We start from the raw sequence: 13100 nt of genomic DNA on the forward strand, positions 1-13100 counted from the left end.
TTCTCAGCAGAGCTCCTGAGAGAGGAGCTGTAAAAATATATTGAGATGGTTTTTGGTACTTATACCGCAAATATATATTCTTAAGGACATCAAAACCTAAAATAAAACTCCAGAAAGGTGTAAAATATGGGACCTTTAAGTACGAAAAATATTTTTTTAAATCTTAAACGTACTTATTGAAAGTAAAAGTACAAGTAAATGCAAAATGGAAAAGAAGCAAATAAATATATATGTATAAATGTTCATGCACAGCTTGAGTAGCAATATTGTGTTCAGTTTTAACTCTTTCTTCCATTTTGCATTTTTGGATAAGAATAAGAAGCACTTCATCCGGTACTTAGTGTCTTTCATTCCAACATAAGAAAACATTTCTGGAATCTGAATCTGAAATGGCATTTAAGATGTATTTACACAGTTTAATGCATCTCAGAGGGGACATGAATGTGCTACTTCTTTTCTCTCCGATACGGTAGGAAGTTAAATTAAATGCAATGTGGAGGATGTTAACTGTGACAAGATGATTGACAGGCCAGTTTACAGAGACAGGGTGCGTGTAACAGGTGCGACAGAGCATCCATTAAAGACGCAGTTGTGTAACTGATAGTATGTCCCAAAGCTTGCCTACTCTTCTACTACACTCTCAAAAGTGTGTACTTTTTCTTCACCAAAAGAGTACATACTTTAAGGGCGTAGTATAAGTAGGCACATTGAGACGCAGCAAAAGCATTTGACTGTGTTAATGAGTGAATCACTGAATCATTTTTATCAACCGATTCGTTCAAAAAGTTGATGCATTCAATAAGTAGGCTAAACACGGTCCATTGCTCAGAGATGCAAAACAGTGCTGTAATCTTTGTTTGGAACTATTTTCATTAGCAGAATTGAGCAAAAACAAGCAATAGGCTATTATGTCTTAAATGTAAGTCACTTATTGCTTTACTGAACTTGTATAAAGTTATGAAATGTGTTATGCTGATATCTGCAGAAAAAAACGGTAGGGCCTACTCTTTGCGTGATATATATTAGGTTAACTATATTAAATTATATAAATATAAAAAGCATACAGAATCATTTTTGCCTTCTACAATTTAGAATGCCTGGAATTTTGAGTTTTAATAGACCAATAAATCAACGTGCGTGCACTCTGTGTGTGATTTGGTGAGAAATGTGTTATGCTGATATCTGCAGAAAAAAACGGTAGGGCCTACTCTTTGCGTGATATATATTAAGTTAACTATATTAAATTATATAAATATAAAAAGCATACAGAATCATTTTTGCCTTCTACAATTTAGAATGCCTGGAATTTTGAGTTTTAATAGACCAATAAATCAACGTGCGTGCACTCTGTGTGTGATTTGGTGATATAGCCTACCTGATAATGTCAGATCGCACATCATTACAACAACACTTACCATATTATATACTGTATATCACACACCCCAGACTCGAATTGAGTGTGAAATGAATCATCCGCGGTTGTGCACGCACTTGTTTGCACATGAGCAAAGGTGTTTTTAGGAGTCTAACTTGCAGATGCCAGACCACTGATTCGTCAAACCTGCTTTCTTGCAGTGTTCTTCTGACTATTTTGTAGTAAGTAACGAATATGCTTCGGGAAAATGTATCGGAGTAAAAGTATACATTTTAATTCGGAAATGTAGTGGAGTAAAAGTTGGCTGAAATATAAAAACGCAAGTAAAGTAGCCTACAGATACTCCCAAATAATACTTAAGTATGCTACTGTAACGAAGTATTATTACTTCGTTACATTACACCACTGATAATGATGCAAAATGGAGAAATGTATGGTCACTGGGGATGAAAATCTGCTTCTGTGTTTCTCAAAAGAAAGAAATTCTTTATTATGAGCCAAAGGAAATGTCTTGTAAACAGTAGACTTTCCTATTTGCCGTGGCCGGGTAGCGATTCCATAATGATCAGTGAAGCAATGACCCGGCACTTCTTAAAGGAGTTAAAAATAGATTCTGTCAAGGACCGCTGACAGGAGCGGACACAGACAAGAGAACTAATAATCTACATGAAGGTGATTTTCAGTGTTAGCGAATGCATTCATTTTTCTGTTTTGATAGGGTTTACACTTTTTTTTTTTAATGTGACAAGTTATACGTGACTTAATGACACCGTAATGTCTTCTCAGTAGAAAGTATGTTATTATTTTTTTCCATTTTGCATTAGTGTGTTTATAGAAATAAAAAATAATACTTAAGTATGCTACTGTAACGAAGTATTATTACAGGAAATAAAATTATTATTAAAGGAAATGTCTTGTAAACAGTAGACTTTCCTATTTGCCGTGGCCGGGTAGCGATTCCATAATGATCAGTGAAGCAATGACCCGGCACTTCTTAAAGGAGCTAAAAATAGATTCTGTCAAGGACCGCTGACAGGAGCGGACACAGACAAGATAACTAATAATCTACATGAAGGTGATTTTCAGTGTTAGCGAATGCATTAATTTTTCTGTTTTGATAGGGTTTACACTTTTTTTTTTTTAATGTGACAAGTTATACGTGACTTAATGACACCGTAATGTCTTCTCAGTAGAAAGTATGTTATTATTTTTTTCCATTTTGCATTAGTGTGTTTATAGAAATAAAAAACTAAGTCAAAGAATAAAGCCACTCAAAATCAGTGTGGAGCTTGTATTTCTATTTCATTCATAAGACTTAGTTATCAAGACAAAAGTGAAAAGTCATGCTGAACAAAATATTCAGAATTTTGCATTATATGTTTTTGTATATATATATATATATAAAATTATATGTATATTAATTAATTTTTTCATTATTATAGAAAATTTAATGAACCCCTTCTTGATGCACTTTATAAATAAACCAGAGGCTTAAAAGAGAACATTTATTATGAGATATTTATTTTTTAATTACACTCTTAAAAATAAAGGTGCTTCAAAGGTTCTTCATAGCGATGCCATAAAATAACCATTTTTGGTTCCACAAAGAAAAATGAAAAAATTAAAAAAACATCTCTTTCTTACCTTTTTGTAATCTGAAGAACCTTCTTTCGCCACAAAGAACCTTTTGTGAAACAGAAAGATTCTTCATGGAATTGGACATGTTTAGGTAACAAACATCAGTCATTCTTAATCAACAATCAAGCTAACAATGTTTTACTCTCAATATTCAGCAGAATATACTTCTCTAGACTGTATTTAATCTAGTATAAGGGAGTTCGTAACAGAATTGGGGGCTCGTCTGGGATTTGAACCCGGGACCTCTCACACCCCAAGCGAGAATCATACCCCTAGATTTATAATCTAGATAATAGCTCCATAAGATTTACTCTTATGTAAGGAGTAAAAGTGTTGTTGTTCAGGCAAAACAGATGAAACTCCACTTCAGAAAACATCAATTAGATGTTCATTTGATTGAAAAAGAGATGTGTTGTACCTCTTCCCCATTTCTGCAGAAAAACTGCCTTTTCTTACAAGCTTTGAGTTTGAGCTGGAATAGGCCTAAAATAGCATCAACATTTATAATTAAATTACAAACGTCATCACCAATGGAATGTCTCACAACATCTCAAGTACACAAGCATTTAAAGGAAGTCTTGTATATTATAAATGACCTGTTGTTTTATATATTATCATTCTGAATTCTTACCTATCACTGCAGAAAACATCACAATGTTCAGTATGACGTATAAAACAATCAGAGCCTGCTGTGTCGTCTGATGTGGTGACTGATTCAGTTCGGTCTCGTTCTGAGCAGATTCTGTTAAGAGGTTTGTTCAGATAAAAATATCAAATATGCATCAACATCATGTAGACATCTGACAGAAATAAAGACAAAAATACAAATTTAATGCAGTATTGGCAGATATAACAACAGATCAGGTTTGTCATGATTTTATACACTTACCAGATGTATAAATTCTGAAACCACCACGGAGCTGTAGAGACGAGCCTGTTTTTGCGCAGTAATATATTCCTAAGCGAAACAGCAAACAGGTATAGACACAAGAATAGTCCTAGGGCGAGACTAAAGGGATAAATCCAGGAAAACAGGCAAAGATCAGAAACCGAGAAAACAGACAAGGCAAGGCTAGGCTAGGCTAGGCTAGGCTAGGCTAGGCTAGGCTAGGCTAGGCAGCTAACGAGGGCTCTGTAGAGTAGCCATCACTGCTGGCGATAAGCGCATACAATACTCAGCCCTTGAAGGGAGTGAGATAGAGTGTTAAATAGTGAGTGAGTGATATGATACAGCTGTGTGCAATCAGTGCTGTGTGCAATCAGTGTAATGAATGATGGGATATGTAGTGGGTGATATGCAACAGTGTAGTGCTCCAGGGTCACAAATGTATTGCAGTTTCTCACTTACCAGTGGTGTGCAGTCTGATACCATCACTGATCTTTAAAGCCCAGCCTGCTTTTATACAGTAATAAATTCCTAAATCATCAACATTAACATTGTTGATTACTAATTCATTCTGTTTCCTTCTGAATATTTCTCACGGAATTTTTCATCGTAATATTCAGGCTTTTCTGATCCAAAAGTTCGCAGTATCATCTCCGGACGAGCTGGTAGTTTCATTACAAACCAAATAACGCCTTTTAATCTGTACTCACAGGCTAAAGTCACACTCTGTCCTAAAACCACCTGCTGATCAGTTAAAGCTTCTGTGGACTGACTCCACACAAACAGACCTGAAGAAACAGAAAACAGATCATTGAGATCATCTGATCATGACAGAATCACACTCAATCCCACAGAAATAAACTTACAGAGCAGTGAAAGCAGCAGCGTCTTCATTCTGGGAGCTTGTTGAACGTGTGTTCAGGTTGAGCTTGTGTTCAGGTTGAAGTTTATAGTGTCTCTTAGAGGAAGTGCTACTGCTGAGCTGCAGAAAATATCAAATTAAACAAATGACTCACTGAAATGAAGCAAGTTCAACCTGATCCTTTTACTGTAAGTAATGCCTCATTTTCACACAAAAAATCAGGATCAAATATACATCTTACCTTCCATTCAAAATCAGTTCAAAATTGCTATATTATTTAGAAATCTAATACAAAAAAAGTTTATAAAATATACATTTTCTTTTGGAACTGGGTGTTTATCATGTCATATGCTGCAGATTAATCAAAATAACTTTCTGGTAATGGCAGCTGTCTTTACTCATTCCAGACTAAATGAACAGACACATGAGAGATCAAATTGATCAAGAACAGCAATCATCTACAGGCTACAGAAAGATTATATTGACTGAGTAAAACTTTTTATTTCAGTAAAATTTAGTAAGTCAAAATGGAAGTGTTATGGAAATGGTAATTAATTTTTTCATTATTATAGAAAATGTAATGAACCCCTTCTTGATGCACTTTATAAATAAACCAGAGGCTTAAAAGAGAACATTTATTACGAGATATTTCTTTTTTAATTACACTCTTAAAAATAAAGGTGCTTCAAAGGTTCTTCATAGCGATGCCATAAAATAACCATTTTTGGTTCCACAAAGAATCATTCAGTCAAAGATTCTTTAAAAAAAACATCTCTTTCTTACCTTTTTATAATCTCTAGGCTAGGCTAGGCTAGGCTAGGCTAGGCAGCTAACGAGGGCTCTGTAGAGTAGCCATCACTGCTGGCGATAAGCGCATACAATACTCAGCCCTTGAAGGGAGTGAGATAGAGTGTTAAATAGTGAGTGAGTGATATGATACAGCTGTGTGCAATCAGTGCTGTGTGCAATCAGTGTAATGAATGATGGGATATGTAGTGGGTGATATGCAACAGTGTAGTGCTCCAGGGTCACAAATGTATTGCAGTTTCTCACTTACCAGTGGTGTGCAGTCTGATACCATCACTGATCTTTAAAGCCCAGCCTGCTTTTATACAGTAATAAATTCCTAAATCATCAACATTAACATTGTTGATTACTAATTCATTCTGTTTCCTTCTGAATATTTCTCACGGAATTTTTCATCGTAATATTCAGGCTTTTCTGATCCAAAAGTTCGCAGTATCATCTCCGGACGAGCTGGTAGTTTCATTACAAACCAAATAACGCCTTTTAATCTGTACTCACAGGCTAAAGTCACACTCTGTCCTAAAACCACCTGCTGATCAGTTAAAGCTTCTGTGGACTGACTCCACACAAACAGACCTGAAGAAACAGAAAACAGATCATTGAGATCATCTGATCATGACAGAATCACACTCAATCCCACAGAAATAAACTTACAGAGCAGTGAAAGCAGCAGCGTCTTCATTCTGGGAGCTTGTTGAACGTGTGTTCAGGTTGAGCTTGTGTTCAGGTTGAAGTTTATAGTGTCTCTTAGAGGAAGTGCTACTGCTGAGCTGCAGAAAATATCAAATTAAACAAATGACTCACTGAAATGAAGCAAGTTCAACCTGATCCTTTTACTGTAAGTAATGCCTCATTTTCACACAAAAAATCAGGATCAAATATACATCTTACCTTCCATTCAAAATCAGTTCAAAATTGCTATATTATTTAAAAATCTAATACAAAAAAAAGTTTCTAAAATATAAATTTTCTTTTGGAACTGGGTGTTTATCATGTCATATGCTGCAGATTAATCAAAATAACTTTCTGGTAATGGCAGCTGTCTTTACTCATTCCAGATTAAATGAACAGACACATGAGAGATCAAATTGATCAAGAACAGCAATCATCTACAGGCTACAGAAAGATTATATTGACTGAGTAAAACTTTTTATTTCAGTAAAATTTAGTAAGTCAAAATGGAAGTGTTATGGAAATGGTAATTAATTTTTTCATTATTATAGAAAATTTAATGAACCCCTTCTTGATGCACTTTATAAATAAACCAGAGGCTTAAAAGAGAACATTTATTATGAGATATTTATTTTTTAATTACACTCTTAAAAATAAAGGTGCTTCAAAGGTTCTTCATAGCGATGCCATAAAATAACAATTTTTGGTTCCACAAAGAAAAATTAAAAAATTAAAAAAACATCTCTTTCTTACCTTTTTGTAATCTGAAGAACCTTCTTTCGCCACAAAGAACCTTTTGTGAAACAGAAAGATTCTTCATGGAATTGGAACCATTTAGACAAAAAAGGCTTTTCTATGGCATCGTGAAGCACCTTTATTTTCAAGAGTGCGTTTAGTCTAAGACAAATGTCCTTTTTAGGAAAAGCTACACAATTCAGCTCCCTTACGTATGTCTGAAAATAAAGGATCTATGATTCACAATCGTACAACCTCCAGATAAGCTTGATTTGAAATTTAGACACAATTTTCACATTTTTGTGTCATTCAATTTTAAATATTAAATGTACATAGGAAATATATTTCAAAAACAATATATTTTAGTTTAGATGACTAACATAAGCGTTAGAATGATTTCTGAAGGATGTGACACTGAAGACTTAAGTATTGGCTGCTAAAAACTCAGCTTTGCCATCACAGACATTACTAATATTTTAACCTCCTGGGGTCGACGGTGGCGCCGGCGCCACCACGTGCATGTTTTACTGATAAGACTTAAAATGCTCTTCATTTTTGTTTGTACACATAAGAGTAATACACCATTCGAATCTGTGGATTTGAAATTTAGACACAATTTTCACTTCCTTTTTTGTGTCATTCAATTTTAAATATTAAATGTACATAGGAAATATATTTCAAAAACAATATATTTTAGTTTAGATGACTAACATAAGCGTTAGAATGATTTCTGAAGGATGTGACACTGAAGACTTAAGTATTGGCTGCTAAAAACTCAGCTTTGCCATCACAGACATTACTAATATTTTAAAATACATTCAAATAGATAAGTTATTTTAAATTGTAATAATTTTGGCGTGTCTTTCATGTATTCTTGTATCTTACCGCAGACTCTTGCTTCATTCAAATGCAGCTGTGTGCCATCTTGTGCCTTAGTTATCGACTGTATTTACTGAAAATGAAACCGGAGGTCTTCAGTATTAAAAGTAAGCCTACGGTAAGTGGGCTTACTTAAGTGTTCATCTTGTTGTCCCCATGTTGAGAGAAATTGGGAGTCAGCGAGACCAAAAGCACTTCCTTCAGCCTGAGGCTTATTCATTTCACTTTTGGTGTAAAAGGGCCTTTACAGTTGCCAAAAATATAACTTTTTTATTTATTTAATTTTTTTATTTAAAATAAATAAGCAAGCCTAGCCCAGGTGACTAAAAGCAATGCAAACGTAAAGTAATGCATTACTTTCTATAAAAAGTAACTAGGTAACGCAAATTGGTTACTTTTTAGTGAGTAATGCAATATTGTAAATTGGCCTTTGAACTTAGCTTTATTGCATGGCAAAAAAAGTGTTACCTTGCCAAAGCACTGACAGAGCCCACTGATCTAATGGCGCTGTTGAGCGCTCCAAATGCAAGCTTTGCATGCAACAATCAGGCAGCAATTGACAGCACTCTGATCTAGTGGCATACAGGCATCGTCAGATTGACAGTAATCTAGCCCAATAATGTTGGGGATCCAGTGGGGGCGGCAGTCATATTTCAGGGTGACCGTACCACTCTTTATCACAACCCTGCTAAAAGTGCCAGTACATGCGCCCCTTCAGCTGGTGGCGCCCTAGGTAACCGCCTAGCTCGCCTATGCCTAGAAACGGCCCTGATTGTAATGCATTACTTTTAAAAGTAACTTTCCCCAACAATGGTCTCCATGTTTGTGATATCGTCCTGTAGAAATAAAGACGAATTATTTTAGTCATCAAAATTGTGAACAGCTTTAAAGGAAAGAAACCAAAATGTGCTGACATGCTCATTTTGGTATTTGATGAAATATGGTCTGGACACCAAACAAGAAGTGAACATTGTGTGTCCACATCTGGAGGTTACACAACTGTTTAGGGTAAATAAATCATCCAAATCCTCTACTAAATGGAACTGAATTGCCTCACTTCCTCATAAAATTACATTTGTCTTGGACTAAACTAAACACGTCTTTGTCATTTACACATAGCAACATGTAAATAAGAATTTTGTTTGCTTGTTTTAGTTTTTCTTTTTGGAATGACTTTTTGTTTAAGTTGTTGTTTTTTAATAATTTCTCAGCCTAAGAACAATACTGTAAAATTCAGAAGTCACAACGTCTCAGTACATTGTAACTGTTGCTTTATTGTGACATGTTTTCAGGTCTGAAAATGTTGAATAACTGCCTTTCAGGTTCCTCCCTCTGTACCTATGCTCCTGTACTTTATTTGGGGGCAGGTGTGGCGTGACCTAAAGGATAGAGTCGGATTTGTAACCCGAAGGTCGCGGGTTCGAGTCTCATGTCCGGCAGGAATTGTTGGTGGGGGGAGGGATTATCCAGCACTCTTTTTCACCCTCAATACCACGACTGAAGTGAGACCCTTGAGCAAGGCACCAAACTCCCAACTGCTCCCCGGGCGCTGCAGCATTGGCTGCCCACTGCTCTGTGTGTGTGTGTGTTCACTGCTGTGTGTGTGCACTTGGATGGGTTAAATGCAGAGCACAAATTCTGAGTATGGGTCACCATACTTGGCCTTATTTCACTTTTGACATTATGAAACATTCCATTTCGATAAATTTATTCAAATTACTTTGCACAATTTTAAGAATGTAGTTACATTTTCCCAAAATTAAAATTATTAGGAATAATTTGGTCTTTGATCAAATGTTCTGTAAGGTCAGATGACAGTTCTTGCCCCATTTTGTCCCAACTGTGGGGCAAGATGGCACCCTTTCATAATTTTAGTTTTTGTGCCATTCATTAGTTAATTGTTTCCATCTGATTCCCATAAGAGTATGTTGGTGCATAGTGATCCTCCACATGCTAAACTCGTATGTAAATATGTTACAGTTTATCAGTATATGGACATTGTCCTCAAGAAGGGATTTCCCCCCATTTTATCCTATATGTAATGCAAAATGTGAAAATATTTTTTTCAGCACACTTCTCTGCACTTGTCTTGACAACCAAGTCTTATAAATGAACTAGTATTAAGTTCTAAAATAAGTTGTTTTTGAATGGCTTGATTCCTTGACTCTGTTTTTATGTAAACTCACAATGACGTAAAATGGCAAAAAGCAATATTTTCAAAAGTTGGCATTTGACTTGGCACTTTTTGTGTAAGCCAATTTTATTGTAATTTAAATAAATAAATAGATAAATATGCTGAGTCCCAGTTCGCTTACATACAGCATAAAAGTATGTACTCTTTTCATATGCCAATAAATATGTAAATACGTGCTGCACGCGTCCCTCTCAGCAACACAATAAACAAACAACAAATATGACAGAGGTGTGACAGGCTTTTGTGTTAAGCATATATTATTATGTGTCTACATATATCTATAAATTTACATTTCCATATATTATTTCTTAAAGTATGCTAAAGCTTGATGTGGGGTTTAGAAATGTAATGTAATCGGAGGTGACGTGAGAAAATGTCCATGCTTCCTGTGTCCTAATTGATTGGATTGGTTGCTATATTGTAACCATGCATTGCACAAATGTACATGTATTTAGTTTATTTTGCCATGGTTCATTTTGTTTGACATGATTAGGCATATTTAACATGGTTAGGCAATGTGATATTTCTAAAAAAAACTCCAAACTGGTGGATTTTCTGTTTAAAACAGAAGTCGCTCAAGATCAGAATCCATCTAATGACAAAACGCATCAGATTCTGACTGTTATATTTGCCCTACTAAACATTGTGCTGTTTGTTGTGGTAATAGATCAGTTGTCTAATCAAAGGGAAAAACAGCATTTTTAACAGCAACTTTAACCATAATTGAAATTCTAAAGAGAATGTTGGCTGTAAACTAATATTGTCTGTTCTGTTCTTTTGTTCTAAGTTTGGTTGTGTTACATACATTAACTGAGGATTTTAGGCTATGCTATTTTAGGCTTATTGAAAATCAACCACAAACAATCTAAGAAAAATCCTCCATATCAAAATATTGGACTAGAACAGTCCAAGAAGACGTTCACATAAGGCACATTACTTATTTCTTTCTGTTTATATCAATGACTTAAACATTATTTGGAGTATTGTGGCTGTGTTGTGAATGTTTCGTGTACCGGTTTACAGTCTCAGCACGAACAGTGATCAATAACAAAGAATAACTTTGAATCAATTGTTAAAAATTTAAAACAATTGTTGCAATTGTTGTGTTTATCGTTCATTTAGTTTTCTTAAGTGGAGTTCTGTGTGTGTGTGATAAAGGAATATCCATTTAAACCAACTTTTTTTTCCTCTTCAGAAATGACAAAATCTAGTAATATTCATATATAATGATGAACTTAAAAAGTATTTGATTTAGTTTGCTTTATCTATTTTAGCTTAACCCAAGAGTGATTGTGAGTCTAATCACTGGACACTGAGGTGTTTATTTTTATTTTTTTACAAGTGGCATTATTCTGCCTTCAGAATTTTTCTATTCAGAAATGTCCTATTCCCCACTTATGAAGTCATTATTACGTGACTGTCACATTCAAGTGCTTTGTTGACAGAAAGAATACAATGTACCACCCCATTGGCTGACAACCATATAAACATTCACCACGCTAGATGACGATTCAGAAATTTTTTAATCGTTGTCTAATTCACTATTTTTGAAATGTATGGCTCGCCCAACTAGGAAGCTCGAGTACCAAAATTATCTCAGAATTTCCCAGTAGTAAATATGACTTGAGAGGCCATTCATGTCCAATTTCCAATTAGAAAACTCATTGCCTATTTAGTCGGTGATACTACCCTAGACTGTAATAAAAGATGGACAATGCGTCTCCACTTCCTTCCACTATAGAAAAGTGAAGCCAAATCATCCCAGTATGGCCGCTGTCATCTTGCACCAATTGTATCATTTGTGCAGTAGTGATTCATTTGGACCATTTTTATAGTATCAAATAACTAAATTAAAAACACTTGAATATTCATCAGCGTGATAAGAACTACCTTAAATGATGGAAACCATTTTTAGCAAAATTTATTTGATGTGTAATTAGATTTTTTAGTTTGCTCTCATCCCATTGGTTTACATGGAGAGGGCGGGGTTTATGACCTATACTGCAGTGCCACCAGATGGTGATCAAAATGTTTTGGCTTCACTTTTCAGGACACATGCGGCACACTAGGATACAGTAAACACTGTTGCCATCTGCTGGGGAAACAACATAATCCAACTGCATTTATATGGTGTTGTGTAAGAATGATGAGGTCATTATGATAGAGTTTTATTGATTAATGGAAAAATTGAGTGACAACATAAACAAAAATCCAAGTATCCAATATTTTTTATTTATTGGTCTTTGAAAAATTACTTCACAACATTTGCAAAAATTCTAAAATAGAAAATATAGACATGAAAGGTCAACAATGACAGCAAAGTGTTCAATAGATTTACAGCTCTGTTGATTCTGAACACAAGCTAATACGGTAGTATTTAACTGTAAGGAGCACCACCTATTTGTCAGTGGTTCAGTGTTCAGAAATATAAAATAAAATATGAATTTTGTGTGTTTGAAATTAAAACAGAATTATGGTTTACACTCTGAATCACTAATAATTCCCCATCAACCACAATAATTTTTCAAAAAAGAACAGGTACTGTTTTACAACAAAATCAACATAGAATTGTAGATTTCCCCTTTTGTGGGTGTATGTGTTTGTTCATACTTAACTATACTTTGAGAACAAAGCTGTCATTTGACAAAACTGTTCGGACATAGTGACATCCTAGTATGTTAAAAAGGATGTATTATATTTTTCCTGCCAATTATAAAAACGCAGGGCTAGGATATACATGTAGGTTTAGAGTAAGTCGCCCTCCAGGTGAAATTCGCTGTATATGAAAACAATAGAACTCTATACTATATCCCCATATATAAACATTCACAAAGATGATTTAAACCCATCACATTAATTGTGTCTTCATTATATATTTTTTTGTTCACTTAAAATTATTCTCCTTGAAATTTATTTTAACACCAGATCAAAGTAAAACTCAAACCCCGGAGAGATCATATAGGCCTACCTAGTAACCAGCCCATCACAGTCTTCACACCCACTGTTGCTGCACTTAACAACAAATTACCAAACACATTTTCCTTTGCCTGTG

The 13100-nt window shown here is 34.9% G+C and overlaps 1 long non-coding RNA gene across 1 annotated transcript; it reads right to left on the minus strand.

Annotated features, from left to right (window-relative positions):
• Positions 1-3433: 3433 nt before the first annotated feature.
• Positions 3434-3940, minus strand: LOC107586939 (uncharacterized). Its single transcript, XR_001609415.1, has 3 exons — positions 3903-3940; positions 3645-3755; positions 3434-3496 (listed from the first exon to the last, which is right to left on the minus strand). It is a non-coding gene; the product is annotated as an uncharacterized lncRNA (long non-coding RNA).
• Positions 3941-13100: the final 9160 nt, after the last annotated feature.

The sequence above is a fragment of the Sinocyclocheilus grahami genome, unplaced genomic scaffold, assembly GCF_001515645.1.
Source record: "Sinocyclocheilus grahami isolate Dianchi unplaced genomic scaffold, SAMN03320097.WGS_v1.1 scaffold87.1, whole genome shotgun sequence".
Classification (NCBI taxonomy): Eukaryota; Metazoa; Chordata; class Actinopteri; order Cypriniformes; family Cyprinidae; genus Sinocyclocheilus; species Sinocyclocheilus grahami.